This window comes from Sus scrofa, chromosome 14 (genome assembly GCF_054392235.1).
Source record: "Sus scrofa isolate SSC_HxYL_T2T_F1_AM1 chromosome 14, Sscrofa_HxYL_maternal_Yorkshire_Landrace_v2.0, whole genome shotgun sequence".
In the NCBI taxonomy this organism is placed as follows: Eukaryota; Metazoa; Chordata; class Mammalia; order Artiodactyla; family Suidae; genus Sus; species Sus scrofa.
Genome location: NC_139396.1, coordinates 43,326,252 through 43,353,331, shown reverse-complemented (window position 1 = coordinate 43,353,331; position 27,080 = coordinate 43,326,252). Strand labels below are relative to the sequence as shown.

The following is a 27,080-nucleotide window of genomic DNA, read 5'->3' as shown; positions in this document are numbered from 1 at the left end:
CTTCTCATAGTGCATCCCAGGCTCCTGCATGGATAGACCAGAAGTAGCTTGAGTCCAACATCCTGGTCCCCACAGGAGGGGCCGCCCTGGAAGCCAGGGCAGGACAGTCCCGTGTGGTCCAGGTGGAACATGCTCAGGATCTTCCAGGTCATGCTCATAGCAGCATGTGTGGGGTGGGGGGAATCACAGGGGGAGGTTGGGGCACAAAAGCCATCCGAGTGGAGAACCCAGATGGCGAGCTCCTCACACACCTGGCTGTCTCCACCCCTGGGCTCACATCTACCCCACATACCCACTGCCTGCTCCTTCAAAAGCAGTCTCACATGGAAGGGACCTAGGGGGACTGTCAACCCCCCACTCCTGATGCTGAGTTTGGGGAGAATTAACCCCCTTGATTGGGTGTCAGGACCCTCCAAGGAAGGAGGCTGTGTGGCCCCATCCTAGTCAGGGCCTCACTGAGTGATAGGGGCACAGGGGCTATGTTGAAACACTGTAGCCTAAAGGAGATCTGAGACAAATGACTGAATGTAATGGGGGCCCTGAACAGAGCTGGACCCTGAACAGAGCTTCAAGAAGGTGTGAAGGACATTACTGAGATAGTTACTGCGATGAAGAGACAGATTCTGTGTTAGGACATCCTGCTCCATCCACTTAAACCTGAGACCTATGACCTTACATGGCTATGCAGGATTGTTTGAGTAGGAGTGTGCTGACATATTGGGGCCCAATTAAGTCTTTTGCAACCAACTTGCAAGTGGTTCTGGCCAACACACAGATGTGTACACATGCATGCACAGCCCACACACTAACATACATACATGCACAGCACAAATATACACACACTAGCATATGAGCAAAGATGCATACACAGGCATAGCACATATGCATGTGTACAAACATGTGCTTCTGTACACACCCATGCACACTCATAGTACATGTATGCACATGGCACATGCATGGCATATAGAGGGAACAAAATGAATACCATGAGGCGTTAATTCCTGAACACACGTGAAACTCATGTATTCTTGCCTTTTTCTTAGCTTTGATGTTTTTCAAGATGAAAAGTATAAGAAAAAATTAATGGGAGCAGGATTAAGATGGTGGAGTAAGATGTGGTGCTCACCTCCTCTCAGAAATACATAAAAAAAAAGATATCCACATGTAGAATGATTTGCACAGAACATCTACTGAATGCTGGCAGAAGACCTCAGGACTCTGAAAATGGCAAGAAACCCTCCACATAATTGGGTAGAACAAAAGGAAAAACAAGAGAAGAAAAAAAAAGGAGTCAGGATGGGACCAGCACTCCTGAGAGGGAGCACAGGCATTCAGGCAGCAGAGCACCATTCCACAGGCTACTGGCTATGGGTGCAAACTGCCACAGCCATTTTGGATTCCAGAGGTGGGCATAGCCCATGACCACTAGGAGTCCCATAAATAGGCACCCCACCTGTGGCCCCAGTCACCTCAGGGGCTGCTGCCGAGGAGGGCACTGCAACCAACCACCACCCATTGCCCTCATTACCCTGGGGACACGCACACCCTATAGCTGCCACTTCCAAAGGCTTTGGGCACTGTGTCCACCTCTCTGATGGTCACTGTCACTGCCACTGCCCAGGGCCCTGCAGTCAGGAGCAGCCTGTGCCCCCCCCTCACCATGGGTCCTCATTCTGTCAAGGGGCCAGCAACCAGGCAGGGCTACAGGCCCTGCCCATAGCCTTCATCTCCCTGGAAGCATATACAGACTGTACACTGGCACACTCCCTATCAAGGTGATAACACCCTGTACACACTGAGGAAAGAGATAGCAAACATCAAAACCAAAAGCAGCCCTCACACCAAAAAGAAGAACAACTGCTAGCCTTCACAGGCTACCCAGGGGGAACTTTTATATATAAATAATCCTCCAAGACTACAGTTGATAATTGTTTTCCATAAACTCACATAATAAGAAAAATATAAGCAAAGTGAAGAAGCACAGGAATTAGTCCAAGTTAAAAGAACAGAATTACTCTGAAGGAGCAAACAATCAAACAGACCTCTGCAATCTAAAAGACACTAAGTTCAAAAAGGAGGTAATGCAAATACTGAAGGAATTAAGGGCAGGATATGAACAGTAACACACATTACTTTTGAAAGGAACTAGAAATTATAAGGAGGAACCAAGAAAAATTCAAAAATTCATCTGCAGAGATGAAAGCTGAATTAAAGACACTGAAGAGCAGATTGCATAATGCAGAGGAATAAGTAAGTGACCTGGACGATAGAATAATGGAAATCACCCAGTCAGGTGGGTGAGATCTAAATCCACTGTGTAGACAGAACTTGGTCAGACAAAGCCAAATGAAAAAGCATAAAATCAATATAAGAGGTCTATAAGATAATATAAACTATGCATAATAGGGATTCCAGAAGGAGAAGAAAAAAGGGATTTGAAAACATATTTGAAGAAATCATGGCTGAAGACTTTCCAAATCTAAAGGAAAGAGGTATCAACATACAGGAGGCACAGAGGGCCCCAAACAAGTTGAACCCTAACACACCTACATGAAGACATATAATAAAAATGGTGAAAGTAAAAGGAGAGGATTCTAAAGGCCACAAGAGAAAAATAAAAAATTATAAGGGATCCCCCATAAATCAGCTGATTTCTCTACAGAAACACCACAGGCCAGAAGAGAGTGGCAAAATATATTCAAAGTTCTAAAAGGGAAAAATTGGCAGTCTAGAATACTCTACGCAGCAAGATTATCATTTAAAATAGAAAAAAAAGGACTTTCTCCAACAAACAAAAACTAAAAGAAATAAGCAAGACTAAACCCATTCTAAAAAAAAAGAAAAATACTGAAATACTAAATAGGAAAGAAGTGAGAAGATACAGGAAAGAGGAAACCACAATTGGAAAGTAATCACTTAATAAGCCAGTACAGATCTAAAAGGAAACAAACACCCCCCCCCAAAAAAAAAACCTCTTTGTGAAAGTGATGATAAACACAAACAACAGCAAAAGGATAAACATGAAGGTGTAAAAAAGGACATCAAAATCGTAAAATTATCGTGGGTAAGAACAGTAAGAAAATCTAGACACTTTTTTTTTTTTTAAAAGAATGTTTGAACCTTTATGACTATCAGGCTAAAGCAAGCAGATATAGGAAGAGGTTAACATACTTGAAGAACAGGGCAACCACAAATCAAAATCAAACAATACATTCACAAAAACTAAAAAGAAGACACAAGTGTAAAATAAAAGGAAATCATCCAATCAAAAAAGGAAAAGGGGAGTTCCCATCGTGGCTCAGTGGTTAACGAATCCGACTAGGAAAGATGAGGTTGCGGGTTCAATCCCTGGCCTTGCTCAGTGGGTTAAGGATCTGGCGTTGCCGTGAGCTGTGGTGTAGGTTGCAGACGTGGCTCAGATCCCACGTTGCCATGGCTCTGGCATAGGCTGGTGGCTACAGCTCCGATTTAGCCCCTAGCCTGGGAACCTCCATATGCCACAGGAGTGGCTCAAGAAAATGGCACAAAGACCAAAAAAAAAAAAAAAAAAAAAAGGAAAGGGGAGTTCCCAATGTAGCTTGGTGGTAACAAACCCAGCCAGTATCCATGAGAACATGGGTTCAATCCCTAGCCTTGCTCAGTGGGTTAAGGATCTGGAATTGCCATGAGCTGTGGTGTAGGTCACAGACAAGGCTTGAATCTGGCATTGCTATGGCTGTGGTGTAGGCTGATGGCACCCCTATGCTGGGAACTTCCATAGGCCCCAGGTGCGGCCTAAAAAAAACAAAAAAATGAACAGAGAAATATAGAATCAACTGGCAAACAAGGTGGATAAAGGCAATAAATATATATTTATTGATAATTACCTTAAATGTCTACAGACTGAATGCTCCCATCAAAAGACATAGTAGAGTGGCAGACCAGACTACAAACAAGAGCCTACAAGATGTTGCCTACAAGAGATTCACCTTAGGCCAAGAACAGATATAAATTGAAAGTGAGGGGATGGAAAAAGATATTTCATGGGAATGGAAAAGACAGGACAGCGGGAACTGCAACACTCATGTCAGACGAAATAGACCTTAAAGTTCATAAAGACAAGGAAGGACACTATTTAATGATAAAATAATCAATTCAAGAAGAGGATAATTACACTTGTCAATATATATGCCCCTAATATAGAAGCACCCAAATATATCCAACAAATACCAACAGATGAAAAAGGTGAAATTGATAGGAATACAATAGTAGTAGGAGACTTTAACATCCCTCTCACATCAGTGGATAAATCCTCTACACAGAGGCAGCAAAGATGCTAAATGACACAATAGAACAGAGTTAATGGATATTTTCAGGACATTACATCCAAAAAAACCTAGAATATACATTCTTTTCAAGTGCACATGGAACACTCTAGGATTGACCACATACTGGGGCACAAAACTAACATCAACCAACTTAAGAGTATAACAAGCATCTTTTTCTGACCACAATGGCATGAAACTAGAAACCAAAACTGACTACATAGAGACTAAACAACATGCTACTAAAAATACCAATGGGTCAATGAGGAAATCAAAAAGGAAATAAAAAAATTGAGACACATGACAATAAAAATAACCTTTTGAAATCTATGGGATGCCACAAAAGAGGTTCTTGGAAGTTCATTGTGATACAGGCCTTCCTCAAAAAAGAAGAAAAATCTCAAATCAACAACCTGCCACCTAAATGAATTAGAAAAAGAAGAGACAAAACCTAAAGTCAGCAGAAGGAAGGAAATCATAAAGATCAGAGAGGAAATCAAAAATACCAAGAGCTGGTTCTTTGAAAGGGTAAACAAAATTGAAAAATCACCACCAGACTCTCCAAGGAGAGACAGAACCCAAATAAAGAAAGTAGGAAATGAGAAAGGAGAAATATCAATGAGTACTGCAGAAATAAAAAAAAAAAGAGAGAATACTATGAACAATTATATGTGAATCTGACAACTTAGAAGAAATGGACAACTTTCTAGAGACATACAGCCCACCCAAAGTGAATCAAGAAATAGATTGGGAGTTCCTGTCATGGCCCAGTGGTTAACGAACCCGACTAGGAACCATGAGGTTGCGGGTTCGGTCCCTGCCCTTGCTCAGTGGGTTAACGATCCGGTGTTGCCGTGAGCTGTGGTGTAGGTCGCAGACGCAGCTTGGATCCCGCGTTGCTGTGGCTCTGGCGTAGGCCAGTGGCTGCAGCTCCGATTCAACCCCTAGCCTGGGAACCTCCATATGCCGCGGGAGCAGCCCAAAGAAATAGCAAAAAGACAAAAAAAAAAAAAAAAAAAGAAATAGATTGTTTGAATAGACCCATCATTAGAAATGAAACTGAATATATAATAAAAACTCTCCCCACAAAACAGAAGTCCAAAACCAGATGGCTTCACAGGAAAATTCTACCAAACATACAAAGAAGCACTTATATCAATTCTTCTTAAACTTTTCCAAATATTGATGAAGAAAGAACACTCTCAAAGACATTCTATGAAGATCATACACCACAACCAAGTGGTATTCATCCCAAGTTCACAAGGATGGTACAGCATACACAAATCAATGTCATACACCACATTGACAATAGAAAAGTCAAAAACCACGTGAGGAGTCCCTGTCATGGTGCAGTGGAAACGAATCTGACTAGGAACCATGAGGTTGAGGGTTCAATCCTTGGCCTCACTTAGTGGGTTAAGGATCCAGTGTTGCCATGAGCTGTGGTGTAGGTTGCAGACACAGCTCGGATCAGGTGTTGCTGTGGCTGTGGTGTAGGCCAGCAGCAACAGCTCTGATTAGACCCCTAGCCTGGGAACCTCCTATGCTGCAGGTGTGGCCCTAAAAAGACAAAAGACAAAAAAAAAAAAAAAAACCCAAAAAACAAAAAACAAAACAAGACAAAAACCACATGATCATCTCAATAGTTGCAGAAAAAGCAGCTGACAAAATCCAACATCCATTCATGATAAAAACTTTACCAAAGTGGGTATAGAGGGAACATATCTTAACATAATAAAATCCATTTATGAAAGACTCACAGCCGATATAATACTCAACAGAGAAAAGCTGAAAGCTTTCCTGCTAAATCTGGAACAAGACAAGGATGCCCACTCTCACCACTTTTACTCAGTCCTGGCCACAACAATCTTACAAAAGAAATAAGAGGTATCCAAATTGGAAGAGGTAAAATTGTCACTATATGCAGATGACATGATACTATATATAGAAAACCCTAAGGACTCCACACAAAAACTGATCAATAGGGAGTTCCTGCTGCAGAAACAAATCTGACTGTATCCGTGAGGATACAGGTTCAATCTCTGGCCTTGATCAGTGGGTCAGGGATCTGGCATTGTCGTGAGTTGTGTAAGTTGCAGATGTGTCTCAGATCCTGTGTGGCTGTGGCTCTGGTGTAGGCTGGCAGCTATAGCTTTGATTCATCTCCTACCCTGGGAACTTCCATATGTCATGGATGTGGCCCTGAAGAAAAAAGCAAAAACAACAACAAAAAATTGGTTAATAAATTCAGCAAAGTAGCAGGATACAAAGTCAATGTCCAGAAAACGGTTGCATTTCTGTATACCAACAGTGAAATATTAGAAAAGGGATATAAAAAATACCTTTTAAAACTGCAACCCCCAAAATTAAATACCTAGGAATAAACCTGACCAAGGAGGTGAAAGACTTATATGCCGCTAACTAAAATAATCAAGGAAATTAAAGAGGATTCAAGGAAATGGAAAGATAGCCTGGATATTCCTGGACTGGAATAATTAATATTGTTACAATGGCTGAACTACCCAAAGCAAGCTACAGATTTATTGCAATCCCCATCCAATTATCCATGACGTTTGTCACAGAACTAGAACAAACAATCCAAAAATTTATATGGAACCATAAAAGACCCAGAATTGCCAAAGCAATCCTGAGGATAAAAAACCAAGCAGGAGGCATAACTCTCCTAGACTTCAGACAATATTGCAAAACTACAGTAATCAAGACAAAGTGGTACTGATACAAAAACAGACATAGGAACTGATGGAACAGAATAGAGAGCCCAGAAATAAACCCAGACACCTTCAGTCAGTTGATCTTCAACAAAGGAGGCAAGAATATAAAATGGGAAAAAGCCTCTTCACCAAGTGGTGCTGAGAAAACTGGACAGCTGCCTATAATTCAGTGAAACTAGTATATACCCTCACACTGTGCACAAAAATGGTCTCCCACGGCAATAGAAATAAAAACACAGGAGTTGCTGTCATGACTTAGTGGTTAATGAACCTGACTAGTATCCATGAGGATATAGGTTCAATCCCTGGCCCCACTCAGTGGGTTAAGGATCTGGCGTTGCTGTGAGCTGTGGTGTAGGTCACAGATGTGGCTCAGATTCAACGTAGCTGTGGCTGTGGTATAGGCTGGCAGTTACAGCTCCAATTCAACCCCTAGCCTGGGAACCTATACATGCCATGGGTACGGCCCTAAAAAGACAAGACAAAAAAAAATAAAATAAAATAAAAACACAAACAAATGGGACCTAATCAAACTTACATGTTTTTGCACAGCAAAGGAGACCATAAAAAAAAAAAAAAAAGACAGCCTATGGGGAAAATAGTTGCAAATGATGCAACTGACAAGGGCTTAATCTCCAAAATATATAAACAAATCATATAATTCAACAGCAGAAAAACAAACAACCAACTAAAAAGTGGGCAGAAGACTTGAACAGACATTTCTCCAAAGAAGACATACAGATGACCAGCAGCCACATGAAAAAAAAAGCTCAATATCAATAATTATTAGAGATATGCAAATAAAAACGACAATGAGGTACCACCCCACACCAGTCAGAATGGCCATCATTAATAAGTCCACAAATAACATGTTGAAGAGGCTGCGGAGAAAAGGGGATCCTCCTACACTGTTGGTGGGAATGTAACTTGGTATGACCAATATGGAAAACCGTATGGAGGGTCCTCAGAAAACTAAATATGGAACCACCATATGAACCAGCAATCCCATTCCTGGGCATCTATCCAGACACGACTATGATTCTGAGATAACATGCACTCCTGTGTTGAGAGCAGGACTATTCACAAGAGCCAAGACAGAGAAACAACCTACATGTCCACTGACATGAATGGATTAAGAAGATGTGGTACATAGACACAATGGAATACTAAACCGTAAAAGAGAATGAAATAATGCCATTTGCAGTTACATGATGCAACTCGAGATTCTCATACTAAGTGAAGTAATTCAGAAAGACAAACAGCATATGATATCACTTATATGTGAAATCTAAAATATGGCACACATGTACCTATCTACAGAACAGAGACAGACTCACAGGCATGGAGAGCAGATGTGTGGTTGCCGAGGGGGAGGGAGTGGGGTGGACTGGGAGTTTGGGGCTAGTAGATGCAAAGAATTACATTTAGAATGGATGAGCAATGAGGCCGTGCTTTATACCACAGGGAACTATATCCAATCACTTGTGATAGAACATGATGGAAGATAATATAAGAAGAATGTGTATATATGTATGACTGGGTCACTTTGCTGTATGACAGAACACTAAATCAACTCTAATTAAAAAAAAATTTTTAAGTTAACGATAAATGACTTTTGATTCATAGGACTTTTTGAAATTATTCTGAAAATGTAAGACATGAGAAGTTAATCTTTATATGTATCCACTGATGGATAACTATAGAAGCAAAACATGGTTCATCCATACAATGGAATGTTATTCAGCCTAAAAACAAAAGAATTCTGTTACAGGCTACAGCATGGATGAACCTTAAGGGCGCTGTGCTGACATAAGCCAGACACAAAAGAATAAATAATGTTTGATTCCACCCATACAAGGCCCCTCAAGCATTCAAATCCACAGACACAGAAAGTAGGACGATGGTTGCCTGGGGATGGAGGAGCGGGGGTTGGTGTTAAATGGGGACAGTTTTGTTTTGCAAAATGGAAAAGTTCTGGAGATGGATGGTGGTCATGGTTACACAACAGTGTGAATTACTTCATGACCCTGAAATGTGCACCTAAAAATGATTAGGATGGTAAATTTTATGTTATGTGTATTTAAGCACAATTTTTAAAACTTAAAAAGAGGAAATAGTCCATGAATGCAGTGAGATGCACAACTTCGCTAACAACCCAGGGAATTAAAACAGTAAGAGAAAACTATTTGTACACCTAGCAGACAGGCAGCCATTAAAAACAAAGCATTAAATCTCAGCAGATGTGGAGCAATGGAGGCCCTGGCTGGGTTGCAACCATGCTGAAACACTCTGGCCTCAGACCTTGAAGTGTTTGCACACACATACCACAGGGCTGCTCCCAGTTACACACACCCATGAACACTGCGCCAGGACACATGGATGTGGACTCTGCAGCCACAGGAGCCAAACCTACAACCAAGCTGAAGACTGTCGCAAGCAGGTGGAGAATGAACAATGCATGCTCATACAAAGGAACACTCCACAGCAAGTAAGTTTTTACTTAAAGTTATAAAAAACTATCAAAACATTAAAAAACACCATATCCAGGGGATGAAACAATATCATGGACACAAAGCTGAGCCACCAAAAGCAACAAAGCAGCCTGCGAGGTCACCTGTGTACAGAGTTTGTAAGCAGGCAAAGCTGGGCTGCATTATGTGCAGAGATGTGCCTGTGGGTAAACTCTGAGGACAAGACCACTGTCCCCAGACTGGGGGCTCAGCTACCTTCTGGTGGGGAAGAGGCTATAAGGAGGGAATGGCAGGCCCATGTGCCCTCTCATTTTCTGTTTCTTGATCTTTATGATTATTGCCATAACATAATTCTTAATATTAAAGTTTATCATTTTTATTTATAAAAAGGGGGGGCCCTCCCCAACAAAGTACAAGGAGGGAAGCTAGGGAGGACCGTTTCTACCAATGAAATCTCGATGCCATGGCTGCTTCAACCCTCAAGCCTGATGGCAACTCCCATGAGCGGAGCCCTGGGGCCGTGACACTCAGGAGGTTCTGTGGCCTCAGTCCTGGGTCGCTGCCTCTGCAGAGCCTGCCCCACCTGGTCTAATGTCTCAGTCACTTGGTGCATAACACTCTTGCCTTGGTGACTCTGGCACAGCTTGGCTGTCACCATTGCTGGAAGAGAAGAAACGTGAAGAAGCAGGTTCAAGCTGACCCACCTCCCTCTATGGAGATGATGCCACTGTCCTCAAGGGCGGACAGCAAAGCCACGGAATCCAGCCTCGTTGCCTGAGGCTTGACTGCCCTAGGGCCCACGTGTCTGATGCCAGGGGGAACATTTCCTGAGGTGTCTCAGACCACCTGGCTGTACACGACGGGACTTTCAGACACACAGGTCCTACCCAACCCCACTCATCAGGGGTCAGATCCTGGAGGTGGGCCTGGAAGCCTCCAGGTTTTCACTTTTGATCAAACTAAATTGAGATTTAATTCCTGTACCATGCAATTCACCTGTATAAAGTATAAAGCTCAGTGGTGCTTTGTATATTCACAGAGTTGTGCAACCATCAGCACAATCCATTTTAGAACATTTCCGTCATCTCCCCCAAACCCCACCCTTTGGAGGCCACCCTCATTTCCCACAGCCCTAGCACCACCAATCCCCTTTCCATCTCTATGGATCTGCCAGTTCTGGACGTTTCATGTAAGTGGAATCACATTCTACTTGTCCTTTTGCGTCTGGCTTCTTTCTCTGAGCTTCACGTTTCCACACTGTAGCCTGTGTCAGTGCTTTATTCCCTCAGCCCCAAGTGCACAGGACTGAGGAGAAATTCACCCTCCATCATTCTTGATATGTAACCTGCACTTTTAACCTACACCCAGGGGTCCTGCTCAGGGGCCAAAAACCAGCCCCACACGGTTCAGAGTCACCCTGTGTGATCAGAGCCCAGAAAGAAGGGTGAGATGGGCCTGCATGTTCAGAGGACCTATGCCCTGCAGTCTCACGTGAAACAAACTTGCTGGTCAGCGTCCAGCTGTGAGAGCTGTCCCCAGGGCACCACACGGGGAACACAGAACAGTCAGGGACCATGGCATTGCCTTCAGTTTAGGCCCACCTGTGGCCACTGTCTACCTTGAAAGGGCTGAGGCTTCAGGGGAGGGTCCTTTCTGCCTTTTTCAGCTTCTGGGGGCTCCAGGCATCCCTGGACTTGTGGCTGCCTCTCTCCTGTGTCTTCTTTTGTCTTCAGGTGGCTTCTCTTCTGTCTTCTCTTGGCTTATAAGGACACTGTCACACAGAATTAGGGCCACCCTAATGCCTCTGTCTTAACCAATTTAGAGAATCAGGGCCTACCTCCAAATGAGGTCACGTCCTGAGCCCTGGGGCTGGGATGTGGACGTCTCTCTCCCTGTGTGGGGGTGGGAGTGTCATCACAATCCCTCTGAGATAACAGACCCCATAGGATAGGTGTCCCTATAGGAAGAAGAGATCAGGACACAGATACCAGGCCCAGGACCACTAGAGGTGACAAGACTCTCCTCAACCATGTCTCACCCACACCATCCTTAGCCCCATCCTTGTTGGGCCTGCACAGCCTCATCTCAGCAAGAATCCTGCTGAGTCAGTACAAAAAGGAGGGTTCCAGAAAACACCACCCCAGAATGTGCCTCTTTGGTATGGGTCACTTTGAGCCAAAGGCCACTCAGAACCAACAGATGCAGGGGAAGCTTTAGAACAGTGCACAGGCATTCCTCCTGCAAAGGAAATTCACATTTACAGAGGAGATCCCATTAGACAAACCCCACTAGACACCCTTGTCCTCTGTGGTTTCCTGGCTGCCTTCCTGTAACTTATTATTCCACAAAGAAGCCCAAATCCCTTTCCTCTGTTCAGCCCAAGGAGGGTTACAAGCCTGACTTCTGTTCCCTTGGAGTGGTCATCACTGGTGTCCCGTCTACATGTGATGCCTGAATGCCTCTGTGAGCTAATATTATCCTAAGGAGCAGGGTGGGGACCCAGTAGGGCTCCTCCCCCAGAGAAATCCCAGAGGTGCTCCCAACAAGAAGCTCAGATGACACCTGCTTTGGGAGCCTCCACACACACTCCTTGATCTCAAACATGAATCTGTTGAGTGAATGAACAAATATCACTCCCAGGTACAGTCACAAGAACCCCTACCTTTTAAGGTCACCCGTGGACCTTAGAATACACAGCATTTCTATCTATAGGATCCAGTATTGCTCCAGAAATATCTAGCTAAAACATGAACTTGAAAGTGGTCAGATCACCCCTTCCCTGTGACTATTTCGTACCCCCCCATGTCTTCCCATCTGATTGGCATCCTTGGTGTGCCTGTGACTAATGTCAGCAATAGCTGTTCCCGAGTGGAGATGGGGTGGAAATTGCTCCATTATCAGCATGTTGCTTTGCACTTTATTTTTTTTAGGGCCATACCCTCAGCATATGGAGGTTCCCAGGCCGGGGGTGGGGTGGGGGTCGAATTGGAGCTGCAGCTGCCAGCCTACACCACAGTCACAGCCATGCCAGACCTGAGCTACATCTGTGACCTACATCACAGCTCACAGCAACGTCGGATCCTTAACCTACTGAGCAAGGCCAGGAATCAAACCTGCAACCTCATGAATACTAGTCCAATTTGTTACCACTGAGCCATGACAGGAACTCTTTGCTTTGCACTTTTAATCCTCACCTGAGTGAAATCGTTCCTGTGGCTTCATCTACCTTGAGACAGAACAGAAAACATCCATCCACAATGCACACAAATTTTCAAAGTTGGGCGGGTGAACTTGGTTCCTGCACAGCCCACCCTGGACTTAGAGTGGGCAGTGTAAGCAAATCCAGATTCAAACCATTCCCCCTCATTCTTTCTTAGGACATTTCCTTTAGAAAACAAGGGAGTTCCTTCTCTGTCTCTGAAGTGTGTGCACATCTTTTAAAGAGAAACATGCCTTTGACACCGTCACAGCTCAGAATGTTTCCTACAGAACTGGGCATGTCTTTGAAATGGGATGGAGAAAAAGTCCTCAACTCCCTGCTCCTGGGGGAGCTTGATTCCAGTGGAACATGGCTCCAAACAGAAACCCTCCTCCATCATGAAGAATCAGTGACTGTATCTGGGAACATGGCTGGAACAGGTGGTTGCCACTAAGCTGCACAAAGGATGAGACTGTTCCATCTCTGCAGCCTCTCAGCAGGCCCCCCTGATGTTACCTATGATGCACATCCCATGTGGTTTCACGCTGGTTCCAGAATAAATGGTGTTTTCCATGTTTGTGGAATATCCTTACCATCCTGTCATAGCCCAGGTCTGAGTGTCCCCTCCCTCCTGTCACAGGCAGGTATCTTGGGGTGGGGGAGGGATGGGCATAAAACGCTAGAACTTCTACCCACGATGGGACCCAGCATGGCTACCTCATCATGGAAGGGGATCCTGTTTTAAATCATAATCACCTACAGACAAGCCCAGACTGTAGAGCAGCTGGGTCCCCAAATGGTCCCCCACTGAAGACCCTGGATCTCTACCTGTCCACTCACCCAGATCCTGAACTCACTCCCAAGAAACCTCCTCTGTTCCAACTCTCCAGATGCCTGCATACTGTGTCAGGAGTTTCTCCTATTGTCACATTCCCTCTTCTACAGCAACAGTCCTCCTCTATTGATATATCCCCCCTCTACAGTAACAGTCCTGCCTCTAGGTCCTCACTCTATAGTCATAGTCCTTCTCTACTATAATAGTCCCTTTCTATTGTCATAGTCCCCCCTACAGTAACTGTACTTCTATTGGTTCAGTCCCCTCTGCAGGGACAGACCTCTATCCATTATAATAGTACCTCTCTTAGTAATAGTCCTCCTCCATTATCACAGTCCCCCCTCTAGACTAATAGCTCCACTCTAGTGTCACAGTCCTCACTCTACAGTAACAGGCTCCCCCCCCCCCCCACAGTCACAGTTTCTCCTCTACAGTGATAGGGCTCCTCTACTATTATGGTCCCCATTCTATAGTCATAGTCCCTCCTCCACAGCGATAGGACTCCCTCTATTGTAATAGCTTCACCTGTAGTATCATAGTCCCCCCTCTATGGTAAGAGTTCTCTCTTTACAGAAATAGTACTGCCTCTACTATAACAGTCCGCCTCTACAGAATGGTCCTCCTCTATTGTACTTGTCCCCTTTATTATAGCAGCCCCCTCTATTGTCATAGTCCTCCTCTACTCTAACACCCCCACTTTATCATCTCCCCATTGTAATGTTCCCCCCTCTACAGAAATAGTCCCCCACTATAGCAGTAGTCTTCCTTTGTAGTAAGAATCCTTTCTCCACAGTATTATCCCCCCACATTGTCTTAGCCTCCACTTCTTGTCATATTCCTCCTTTATCATGAGTCTCCTCTCTACAGTAACACTGTCTCTTGTTTATAGTCCTTCCTCTATAGTAATAGTCCCCAACCCCAATCAGTACTCATCCCCTGTAATTGAACCCCTTCCTCCTCACAATAATTCTTTTGAAATAAAAGTTTCCTTTCTAACATGGGTTTGAATTTATTTCATAGGCCTGATGGGACTACAAAGGTGACATACATCAAAACATTTATTTCAGGAGTTCCCATCATGGCTCAGTGGTTAACAAATCTGACTAGAAACCATGAGGTTGCGGGTTCGATATCTGGCCTCACTCAGTGGGTTGAGGATCTAGCGTTGCTGTGATCTGTGGTGTAGGTCGCAGATGTGGCTGGGATTCTTCCTTGCTGTGGCTCTGGAGTAGGCCAGACGCTACCGCTCCGATTAGACCCCTAACATGGGAACCTCCATATGCCACACATGCGGCCCTAGAAAAGACAAAACAAAGCAAAAAAAAAAAACCCACACACAAAAAACACATTTCAGGTCCCAGGTGTGGGTGGTATAGTGGTACCTGCCATGTATCAAGTAGGGTACCATCATGGGGGCAACTGTGTGTGTGTGTCACCACTGTGGGGACACCTGTGGGTTATGTATCTGACCCCTTGCAGAAGAAACCTCTCCCCAAACACAAGCCACATAACACCAAAGGAGTCCTGTCCTCTCTTGTCCACATATCCCCAGGCCTCTCCCCATAACTCAGCTCACCTGATCACTGGGTGTCCTGTCCCCTCCTGTCCTCTGGCCTCTCCCCATAATTCAGGTCATCTGATCACTGGGTGTCCTGTCCCCATGTCCCCAGACCTCTGTTTCACCAGAATCTTGGTATCTTGTAATAAGTCCCTCATCTTCCCTTTTGCCTTCCCGTCCCCAAGAAGGTCATGGTTTTTTCTCTGATGGGAGGAAAACTGTCCCACCCCCATGGACACCAATCCTGCACTTGCCAAGTGCTCGCCTCCTCCCAGGGGCACAATGTGGGTCTTCTCCCTTGCTGCAGACCCCAGCTTCTAGTTTCCAAGTACACATTCAGGTGTGCTCAGCCCTGGTGCCAACCCAGAACCACACAGGTGATTCCACTCTCCAGCCTAGAGCAGCACCCATGGGAGTCAGCCAGGCGCACCTGCAGGCCCTGCCACCCTCCCCACTGAGCACCTCCTCAGCTGGATCCACTCTACCCTTTGCCTTCTCAGTCAACACGGGACTCAGTGAGCATGAGGAGAAGCGCTCACAAACGCATGGTGGGCAAGATGAGAGCTAAGGTTCTAGTGCTGCTGACCTGCCTTATGGCCAGGTGAGACATCTGAGCCGCCCACCTGTGACGACTCAGGAAGGCTCTTTCTGTCCCATGCGCATGTGCAGGTGGTGACTAGCCCAGAGAAAACACTCAGGAAATTCTTCTCAGGTGAAGGAAGGGACGGAAGTGCACACAGACGGCAAACGGCACCCAAAGCTCACGTGCTCCACCTTTTCTGGGGCCCCAAACACACACTGGCCCCCCTGAAAGCTCAGCGAGCACCTCAAGTGTTTACTGGGCTCCCCAAATGCTCACCAGGCCTCCTGAATGCTCCCTGGGCTCACCAAACGCTCCGCGGGCCCCCCAAATACTCAACTTGCCCCCTAAATACTCATGGAATCCCTGAACATTCAGTGGTTTCCCCAAGTGCTCACCCACACCGACCGGCACCAATGGCCCAGTGTACCCACAGCATAAGGAGGACAGGAGACCTCAGCCAACAAGCTCTTCCCTGACCCGGACCTGAACTACCGACTCAGTAAGAGGCACAGGAGAAGGTGGGCTTGTCACAGCCCCCGTGCGCCACAGTCCAGGGATTCTGCAGACTCACTGGCTCCGACCTGGGGGTGGGGGTTGCACTCTGCGCTAGGATCACCAAGTCTGTGAGCTGATGCTTCCTGTGGGACCCCGGGCCCGGCAGACTCTCTGGCTGCTCCTCCAGCCCCCAGGTCCCAGGAAGGAAGGAGGAGCCGGGGCCTACGGGAAGCGCGGAACACCCTTGACCCCCACACCACCTCGAGCCCAAATTCACGTAGGCAGATGGTACTCACCAAGACCTCGGAGTCCAAACCCGCAGCAGTTTCTGGCTACGGCTCCGTCTCCTCTCACCTCTCTCCCAGGAGCCTCTGCGCATCCTCCAACACGCTGGGCCATGATTGGATAGAAACACCTGCTCCGGGGTGTGCGTGGGCGGAGCTACCGCCCAGAGCTGATCTGCCCCGATCCCAGCACTGGCCGCAACTCTTAATTCCAGATGGGCTCATACTGTGGGGAACACTGTCCAGCTGGGGATCCTCAGATCCTCCTGGCAGAGATCAGGCCCTCACAGGACGTCCAGACTGCGACCACGGCATCCAGTGGTCAAAGGACGGGACGTGAGGATGTTCTGAGTGTGACGACGGGGTCCAGTGGTCAGAGGACTGAAAATGAAGATTCCTAGGTGTGACCTGGGGGTCCAGTGGTCAGAGGAAAGGATGTAAAGATGTCCTCGGTGTGACCACGGCATCCAGTGGTCAGAGGACCAAGACATGAGAATGTCCTTGGTATCGCCACAGGGCCCAATGGTCAGAAGACTGGATATGAGAATGATCTGACTGCCTGAGGGAGCTCTGGTCATTGTCCATCACTTAGGTCACTGGACCCAGGGTGGGAGCAAACAAGGCTCCAACTCTGGGACTCTATTGCATTGTCCCTGTAGCACACATGCCTGTGATCTCTGAGCACATGGGTCAGCAGTCGGGTTCTCCACTGAAGTGTCCAGCCCTTCCACCCTGAGTGACCGTCGTCCTAGCTCCAAAGAAAGTGTGTGGCCTCAGTGGGTGGAAGTGGATCCCCAGGGCACATCCACGCCTGGAAACCCACCTACCTCTGAGGCTCACCCCAAGGTTGCCACAGTCCAGGAGGGTTAGTACCTCACCCTCCCTTTGTCCCCATCTGCTCCTCTTGGTCAATTGTTCACCAAGCAAAGTGCTTTTTCCCCACGCATCCCCCACACTGGCTGGAAGTCAATGGAACAGAGTGGACAAACATTGAGAGAGCTCAGAGGCTGATTGGGGTGATTTCTCCAGGTGGTCTCTCTCCCCTCTGTTCATCCCTCAGTCACAGCTGCAGGTGGACTTGGGGCCAGCTGTCTTCTTACAGGAATGTCCACTCATTCTTCAAACAATCAAAATGGATTTTTGAAATGTCAAGTTCATATTTTCCTCCCATTCAAGCAGGCAGAGAAAAAGGGGCAGTAGGAGATGGAGCTGCCACTTCTGGGCTCCTGGGATCACAGGCTGAGGAGGGAATCTGGGATTTGAGTTCCAGAGAAGGGAGCCAAGGAAGGGATGAGAAATCAGAAACACAATGTCTACAGGCACATAGAGAGACTAAATGCCAAGTGCAGTTTTGCAACAGGCGAAGGCCAACAGGCCAGCACAGAAGGGCATTTGTCAGATCAAGTCTGGAATGAGTGTCAGAGGCTATGTGATTCCTGGAGTGCCAGTCTTTTATGAGATGTCTGTGGTGGAACACGCAGGCTGAGAAAAAGACACAAAGAACATTCATGAAGTAGAATTGGACCTCCTAAGGCAGAGGGTTTACGGTCTTGCCTTCACCAACCTCATTCAATTATCCAAGGAAAGCTATGGTCATTCCTCACCTGCCCTGCCTCAAAATGCATGCAAGAGTTATTGCAAAATTAATTACCTTCTTGCATTTTTGCTCCACGCCTTTCATCAGAAAAACAGCAGTACAAATGAAAGTGTTTTTTTTTTTTTCTTTCATTTGAGGTAAATTTCTTAGTTTTCTGGGTTTGGGACTTTTAATAGTTTCAGTCTTAAAGGGAGGAGGGTTAAGTTAAATTATCTTAGAAGGGGAGAATAAGGGGGCATCTACATTTTGAATTAAGACAAGAGTCTGATTGGAAAAGCTTGAGGGAAGAATTGGGGTCCCTGTTGATCAGTTTCCAAGTCTTGGTGGCTAAGCCCTGAGATGACACGTCTGCAGATGAGGGCAGCGGCACAAATGCTTGCTTGGGGGCTGAAGTTAAAGCCCACTGGGGTGAACGATTCTAACGCTTGGTGTAACAGCTCTGTCCGCACAGACTTGGGAAGCAGTGTCCTGTCAGGACTAAAAAACTAACCAGAATCTTTGCCAGGTTTTCACAGCTTCCGTTGTCTGCCAGTTCGTGCACAATGAGAAAGGAGAGAGGAATACGATGGATGTGGAGGTGTGAGATTCAGCACAGATTCCAGCCTCCTTTGACTGCCTTTCTGAGGGATCCTGAAGTTTCTGCGTCTCCTCCTGTGCTGAGCTCGCAGTGAGGGGGGCTGATCCTGGCTGACCAGGCACTTACTCCCTGCAGTGGGCAGAGGCCAGTTGTGCACCACTCTTCCCACGTGGTGGACAGTGGTTTCATGGCTGGGAGCCACGTCAGAGGCTTCCTGAATGTGGAGGATCCTTGGTGGGCAGCAGAGTGTGGCTCAAGGACCAGCAGCTGCAGGGGCAGCTTCTCCATTTGGAAGCAGCAACTTTGTGGTTGACCGACCTACAGAGTCAAATTGAAAACCCACTCAGAAGTCTGTTTCTGTAGCCTCCCAAATACTCCAAGATGTTAATAGCCTGAAAGAGATCCCATTCGCAGCACTCTCTTCTTGAAAATTCACTTTAAGCATGTGAAGAGGAGCCACCAAATGTCTGAAATTACATTTCCCCAATCAGGCAGTCAGGAACAAACCCACGTTTAACTGAATTGAGAAATTAAGTGTGCCATTGCCTGAAACCAGGTGTAGTACACAGATTCGCGTCCATTACATAAACATAAGGAAACTTTGCTGCTACATCAGGGAGTTTACAGACCCCCTTCAATTTGGTCTAGGGGTTGTGGGGTAAGAATCCCATGTTAACAGAAGGGATCTCTTACCAAGTCCAAGCTGGTGTTGATCGCACAGGACGGGCCAATACCTTGATAGATGAGGTGTTGGGACAAGGAATGGAGACTTTGTTCAGAAAGACAGCAGATGGAGCAGATGGTGGTATAGTGTCCCAAAGAACCATTTGCCTGGGTAGAATTCAGTCTTCTTTATCCTGAAAGAGGAGGGAGTAAAGCCAAGTATTTTCTGGTTCCCATTAGCCAGGATGGTTAATTTGTTCCAGCCTGCAGCCAATTGCAGGTGGGCCTGATCAGGATGCTTCCGGTGAGCTAAAGCAAGGTATTTTAGCTTAATGCTCCTTACCTGAGAGGCAGGGCCCCCAGAGATGGGCCCCTGTGTATAATTTAAGCTTATGGACAACAACCCTTTAGCCATTAACTTGCATTAGAACACAAAGTTTCTTCCCTATTACAGGTCCAGGGAAGTAAAGCATGAAGAAATCAAAGAGGTTCTCTGTTAGATCTTGTCTTTGGATAGCTATTGTAGGAAAAAAAAAAGAGTTTCATAGAACCACATGATAAAGGGATCAAAACATAACAAAATTGTAGAAAAGTGAAACCTTTTTTTCTTTTGCTATCTATAGCATCAGGAATAAACAAAGAAAAAGAAAAGAATATATCTCAGGATGGGGTAGACATATGTGGGATGAACAAATTTGAGTTAGAAAATTAAAAATAAATAAGCCATTCCCACTGCACAGTTAGGTTTTCTGATTTGATGAGGAAGAGGTTTGCTCCTCCTCAATTTGAAACTTGATGCTGATGTTTGAGAGACATCCTCTCTGCAAAAACTTCCCAGCACCAATCCAAGGAGCTGCCTGGTCATCACAGATCTTGGTTCAGACAGTCTCGGATGCAGCACACAGATGTGATGCAACAGAAGGAAGTAAAAAGGTCACACTTCACTGATTCCTCATGCTTGGGGCTGAAGTGACCAGTAATTCTCAGGTTATTCCTTGAATCTTTAAAAACAAAAGGGAGGGAGTTCCCATCATGGCTCAGTGGTAACAAACCCCACTAGGATCCATTAGGACGTGGGTTTGATCCCTGGCTTTGCTCAGTGGGTTAAGGATCTGGCGTTGCCAGTGAGCTGTGGTGTAGGTCACAGGCACAGCTGGGATCTTGCGTTTCTGTGGCTGTGGTGTAGGCTGGCAGCTACAGTTCCAATTCGACCCCTAGCCTGGGAACTTCCATATGCCAAGGGTGTGATCCTAAAAAAAAAAAAAAAAAAAAGAAGAAGAAGAAAGAAAGAAAGAAAGAAAGAGGAAAACAAACAAGCAAATCTCGAAACCTAGAACCAGCACAGGAAAGGCGGAGCGTGGAAAGGAAGGAGGGTGCAGAACAGCATTTAGTAGAAAACATTTTTCAATCCCAAGAACACAGCTGAAGCCTTGCAGTTCTTACCATTTTTTGTTTGCAACAAAAATATATTCTCCCCAGTCTCGTCTGCCACCCTTTTTTAAACAACCCCACCCTGTCTGAGGGCCTTCCCAGGGCCCCCATCACGTCCTCCCACCCAGCCCTCACTTTCTGGTTCATTTGCAGCCTGAGTCTCTGCAACACTCAGCTCGGCATGCTGACTTCCATTCTATCTCTGACATTGGCAGGCAGTTCCGTGACCCACCTGTTTCAACCTACAGTTGCTCTCCCAGATGTATGCTATTTGACTTAATTGCTTTTAGAATGATCCCCAGACAAAGAAATCTTGGTCCTTCATTTCCAGAAAACTTGGTAAAAGTGTTAAATAAATGCTTATGTCTTTTATGGGCATAATCTTAGAATACACAATCTATTCTTATTTTTTATGTTTGAAGCCATATTAGTTTGGAAAGCAGAGGCCACTGCTGGGTTGACACATTTATTCATTTTTTAGAAAATGTGCTAGTGACTTTCGATGTCAATTTTCCTCAGCTCTCATTGAATTCATGACAAACTAAGTCTTCTTCTTTAGTAGAAAGGATTTAAACACACAAAGAAAACAAAAGGTCAATGACCATCAAAGGAAGATCACTTACACTGAGTGCCTATAAAATGTCAGTAAGAAATATAGCACCATTATTTTAAATTAAATTTGCAATATTCTTCAAAGTTATTGCCGTTAAGGCTGTAGTCTTTGCTTTTTATTACCCTAGACCGGATGCTTATATTCTTTTATAAATGACAGAAAAACACTTTAAAATATCGTGTACATATTTTCAAGTTTATAAAATAAATATTTCAACAGTTTACTTCTGCTTAATTAAAAAAATAAATTGTTATAATCCTAAATTTACACAGATGTCTTTTGTTATTTATCTCCCTTTGGGATTCTGGAAAAGAATTCTGGAAAAGTATATTCTTTTTCAGAGTAAAATATATTCTAGAATTTTGCAAGCATATTAGTTATTATTTGCAAACCTAAAATACTCTTAAAAGCTGGCACCTGATCTTTGCTGTTCCCTTTGGTTCCATCTGTGCTCAGATTTTCTTGGTAGAAACAAGCTGTCATTTTGAATTAGTTTCTCCTGATTGTGCTGAATTTTTTATTTTATGAATGAAAAGCCACATTTTTAAAAAAAGAAAAGAAAATTCCTGGAAATAACTGCTGACTCAAAAACTCATAAGCTGCAAGTAATTTTTCTTTATAGCACAGTTTCGTTTTTCTCCCTGAAGAAATCTGAAAAAATAGGCCCACCAATCTTTTTGCTTTTCTGTTCTGACTTAGATGAAATGAAATTTATGTTCTTATTTATTTATTTATTTGCTTTTCAGGGCCACACCCACAGCATTTGGAGATTCCCAGGCAAGGATCTAATCAGAGCTACAGCTGCTGGCCTACGCCACAGCCACAGCAATGCCAGATCTGAGCTGCATCTGCAACTTACACCACAGCTTATGGCAACACTGGATCCTTAACTCATTGAGTGAAGGCCAGGGATCGAACCCACAGCCTTATGGTTCCTAGTCGGATTCACTTCCACTCCACCATGATGGGAACTCCTAAATTTATATTCTTATCAACAAATAACACTTTCTGAGGTTTGAGATTTTATACCAGGGGAAAAAAGCTGAGCTTGCCTCAAGTCCTTAAAACTGGTAACATAACATAATGGGAATATAATGGCTTTGGAATTGGGCAGACAGGCAAATGTGGACTTAAATTCCACCTCCCTGCTTGTTCTGTGTCTGGAAACATTCTCTATGAGTCTCAGTTTCCTCACGAATGTGTGAAATGTGGAAAATAATAGCCAATACGTGGGTTTGTGGTGAGGTAAAATAAGAAAGTGTGGGCAAAAGTAACTGCACATAGTAAATGTTCAATTTAAGTGTGCATACAACCATGAAGGGACAGTATTTATTTATTTGAGAATAATGAGAATAGAAATAAATTTGGTTAGAATATACCTGAATGCATTTAAAAGCAGATATATAAATATAAATCTCATACATAAATAAATCCTATATATAAAAATAAATCTCATATATGTGATTTATTTTTCAGACTACCAAATGGAAGCAGGTCTTTCTTAGTGAAGATGCCGTGTCCTTTGTCTGTCATTCAGGCTCTTCCTCAACAGCCTTGAGGAACAATACATATAAATCTAAAATTAAGAAAAAAATGAATTAAATAGATGGTAATAAAAAAAATATGGTGCCAATTACATGCCTTATATATTTGAAGAAAGAGGACATGCTTTGTGTATAAACAGCAAGTTCTTGGAAGTAGAGAACTGAATTGGCAAGTAATAGCCTATTTTGATAAGAATACTGCCTTGCTGGGAGATTCTCTAAGATTCTGTGAGTTGGCTGTATCCATGATGGATTTGGTATAAAGCAGTTGAAATTGGTAAGTGCTCCACTCATACAGAAAGGCCCACAATCCAAAGTGCTTAAAAACATATGATCCAAGCAGTACCAATCTTACAGTGAAAATCCTGATCCTATTCATTACATCACTATTTTGGTGCCATGTTTATGGGGAGTGGGACAGTGTGCTTAGGAATCATTTGGGAATAAAAGCTCACTTGCCAGTAGCCTCTCTGTCTTCACCACTTAACAGCAAACATGAAGTTCAAGTTTTAGTCACCTTTATCCACCACTGGAAGGGCAGAGACTTGTTTAGCCACCAGTACCGCATTGTTTACACATCCTACGGAGATGGAAGTCCCCAGTAGAATCAGCTGCAGTGCTGAGGGAAGCCGCGTGGTCTGGAGACTTGGGTAGGACACCCTTCTGGAACAGCAGTGGTGTCAAGCCCTGAATTCCAACTGTGATGGTGGTTCTGACACCTGTGATGTACCTTTGGCGATTGGAGCCTTTGTGTCAGGAAGACGGCCATAACTTCGGTCAACCTCCACAGGGATTTTTGCCTCTGGATTGTCCTTTTCTTGCCACATCCTCATGTGTCCAATAACTGGTGGCCACAGGGACTGTTTCTTCTCTGTCAATGACAGAAAGGCTAAGTACCAACCAATAGTTCTCAGGCACTTCTTTCTCCCTCTTTTTATTTCTCAGGCATAAGGTGAGAAGACCCGATTCTGCCTTCTAGTTCTTTCAGAACTGTGCTTGTGGTGAACTTGTCTGACACATAAAAAATGTAAGGAAAACTTGATTGGTGCTTAAATTCTATGCCTACAAGGTGATCTTGAGTCAGGCACCAAACGTGCTCTTCTACATAATCTGTTCATCTCTGGCTTTAAATAAGAGTCTCTTATCTTAAAATTCTCGATGTGTAAACGTGCTCTTCTACATAATCTGTTCATCTCTGGCTTTAAATAAGAGTCTCTTATCTTAAAATTCTCGATGGTCCATCTTACATTGTGGAGATTAATGTAGAGGCTTTAAATTCACAAATCAAATCACTTCTTCCTTTAAGAGGAATAAATAATGATCTGTTTGATTCATATCAAAGCCAAACTACATGTTATACTTTATAAAGCACATACATATATAAGCTCAAATAAGTCCTCAAATGCATCTTTGTTACATTTTTTCATATTGAATTTTCCTTTGAATACAACAGAAAAAAAAGGAATTTTATCAGATAAAATATGAAATATACTTATTTTATAAATAGCAAATATTTTTGCCATCAATGCTTACCAACCATTTTTTCCAGAACATTTCCAATTTAAAAATAATGGGATATACCTTTTTCCTGCCATGTCAATGTATCCTAAATCCAATTCACCTAATAAAACATCCTTGCTTTCACTTCTTATTAGACCTTTCTGTAACATTAGAAAAATACACATTATTTCTATAATATTAATATGAATACATTATCCAAACTTGGTATCTTTTTAGTTCTCATTCCCCAAATATATTTTTTCTCGATTGTATTTCTTAAATGCAACTCACATGTATTAATTTATCTGCATCTTACTGTTGCCGTATTAATCCAAACCAATTCAGGTTTGGTTTCGAGGCATGAAATCAACCCTTTTCCAGATTACAGTGACTAGTCTTTTTCAAAAGGCAGTTGTTTTCTTGTGGAAGTCCTCTGCTGTTAGAACATTATCTTCCCACTGCAAATAAATATGTTTTCATCACAGTCACAAGGCCATATTTACAAAGCACCATATATATACATATATATATATATCCCAGTACTATATATATATTCCAATACTATATATATACATTCCAATATTATAAACATTCCAATATTACCATCATGTACCTACATCCTGACATCTGTGATGCCCCTCTTACCTTATGCTTTATTTGAGGAATCGTCTGTTACATCTGTTTGAGCCCCATGACTCTAAGATCTGTGCAGGTAGAGAGAAATCTGATTGTGAAGCTCTTTCTATCCCCAGCACTTAGCAAAGGGCTTGATCCATAACACGTGCCCAGTGGATTTTAATTAATTAATTAATTAATTTTTAAAAATTTTATTTATTTATTTCCACTGTACAGCATGGGGACCAAATTACACATACATGTATACATACTTTTTCCTCCCATTGTCGTGTTTCAATATAAGTATCTAGACATAGTTCTCAGTGCTACACAGCAGAATCTCATTGTAAATCCATTCCAAGAGCAATAGTTTGCACCCCTTAACCCCAAGCTCCCGACCCTCCCACTCCTTCCTCCTCCCCTCGGGCAACCACAAGTCTATTCTCCCAGTGGATATTTTTGAAGGCAAGGCAGGAAGGAGGGAGGGAAGGAAGAAGGGCCAATGTCAAAGACACTGCAGTGTCACTTGGAGGTGGGTGTGGAGCGGGGTTCCGAGGCAGCCCGGTCTGGCGCTGGGCGGTGGCGTTTGCGAGGTGAGCACTGGCTGGAGGTGCACCATCCGTGGCCTTTCGTGGGAGCACATTGGCCAAAAAGTGTTCCCCGCATTTGGAAATCGCATGCGCCCTGCATTCCGTGAGAAATCACAGAAGTGTGCGGGGTGTGGGGTTCTTTATAAGGTCTGCCCCGACGAGGTCTCCGGAACCCCCAGTCTAGCCCTTCAGGGTGCGTCCTGGCCTGAACTTCCAGCTGTTCCCTCCGCAGCTTCACAAAACTATGCCTCGGAAGACAAGCTCCTCTGGCAAAGACCGCCTGAGCATGCTGCTGTTCAGAAGCAGTCCCTTCCTTGCCCCTGGGGTTTGGGAAGCTCCTGGCCTCCATCTTAAAGCAAAGAAATCAACTGGCTTAAGCTATAGGTGCTTGGAAATATCTCATCAAAGACGTTTACTCATTTGTCACTTCTCACTGCAGAGCAGTTAAAAAGCCCCGGGAATCAGTAGGGTCTCTGCCTGGAAGCCATGAAAAAATTAAGAAATTATTTCTTACAAGGATGCAATGAAATCTCATTTATGAAAATCAATTGCCAAGTTTAAAACTGCATTGAATTGTGGTGCTGGAGCTAGTCACACAAACCTAAACTCTCTCTCCGAGGCAAGTGTGAGTTTAGCCTGAAGGAGAGATGCCACTTCCTGGCAGGTTCTCATTATTTCACATTTTATGCGACTCATTCTGAAATGACCAGTCTTTCATGCTGCTGATAGCAAGATAAGTTACTATGGACTGAATGTTTCTATCTTTGTCATAAACATATGATATTCCAATTCTGTAAGTGACTGGATGTTTTTAGATCTCACATCAATGTATTTAGAGATATGCTATTCTCCTCTAAAGGACAAGATCAGTCTTAAGCTCTGTACTGCTTTGCCCGCTGATGGGCTGAAATCTATCAGTTTTGGCATTTTGCCCTTTATGTGGTGAACACTGGCTAGACTTACCCCAGGCTTCTTCTCAGTGCAACCTGGGGGCAGAGGCGGGCACACGCCTTCAAGCTGAGCCTGAGGCTAAGCACAGAGGAGCTTCACTCGCAGTTTAATCCTTGTGCATTTAGTCACCCCGACCAAGGGACTGCCAGGCGGGCGGGTGCGAGGATGGCTCTTTCCTATGGGGGAAGGCAGAGCAATCAGCAGACCCTTCTGCGGTACTTGCCCCACGAGAGGTGAGCCTGGGCTCTGGGAGGCCAGACAGGCCCGAGTTCACTCAGGATCTGGGCGGAGTGGAGGAGGGGGGTGGGGGTGGGGCACGAGGAAGGAGGAGTTAAGGACCAGACAGGTAGGGGAAAGGGGGAGTCACTGTGACCCCCAGCGAAGGGGCACACCTGGCATCTGCGGGAGCAGGGCGGGAGGAGGGAGAGGGTGGAGGTTTGTGTCCCAACCATCCTGCAGGCCCACCTTCCTGCAGGATCACTTCCCATTGCTGAACGCAGGCTACAGTCCTTGCTGTGCTGAGGTAGCTGCCACCTCA

At 44.6% G+C, this 27,080-nt stretch overlaps 1 long non-coding RNA gene across 3 annotated transcripts in view; it reads right to left on the bottom strand.

The window, feature by feature from the left end:
• Positions 1 to 26,720, bottom strand: part of LOC102167963 (uncharacterized) — a 42,578-nt gene extending 15,858 nt beyond the window's left edge. The window contains exons 1-5 of one of the 3 annotated variants that reach the window (XR_014826518.1): positions 26,555 to 26,720; positions 24,678 to 24,844; positions 19,329 to 19,492; positions 18,549 to 18,953; positions 16,474 to 17,943 (exon numbers count right to left, since the gene is read on the bottom strand). This is a non-coding gene — a long non-coding RNA (uncharacterized LOC102167963). Of the gene's footprint in view, positions 1 to 16,473; positions 17,944 to 18,548; positions 18,954 to 19,328; positions 19,493 to 20,741; positions 20,964 to 24,677; positions 24,845 to 26,554 lie in introns of those variants that run through there. The other 2 variants (XR_014826517.1, XR_307381.3) reach the window with 2 other exon arrangements.
• Between the last annotated feature and the right edge of the window lie 360 nt (positions 26,721 to 27,080).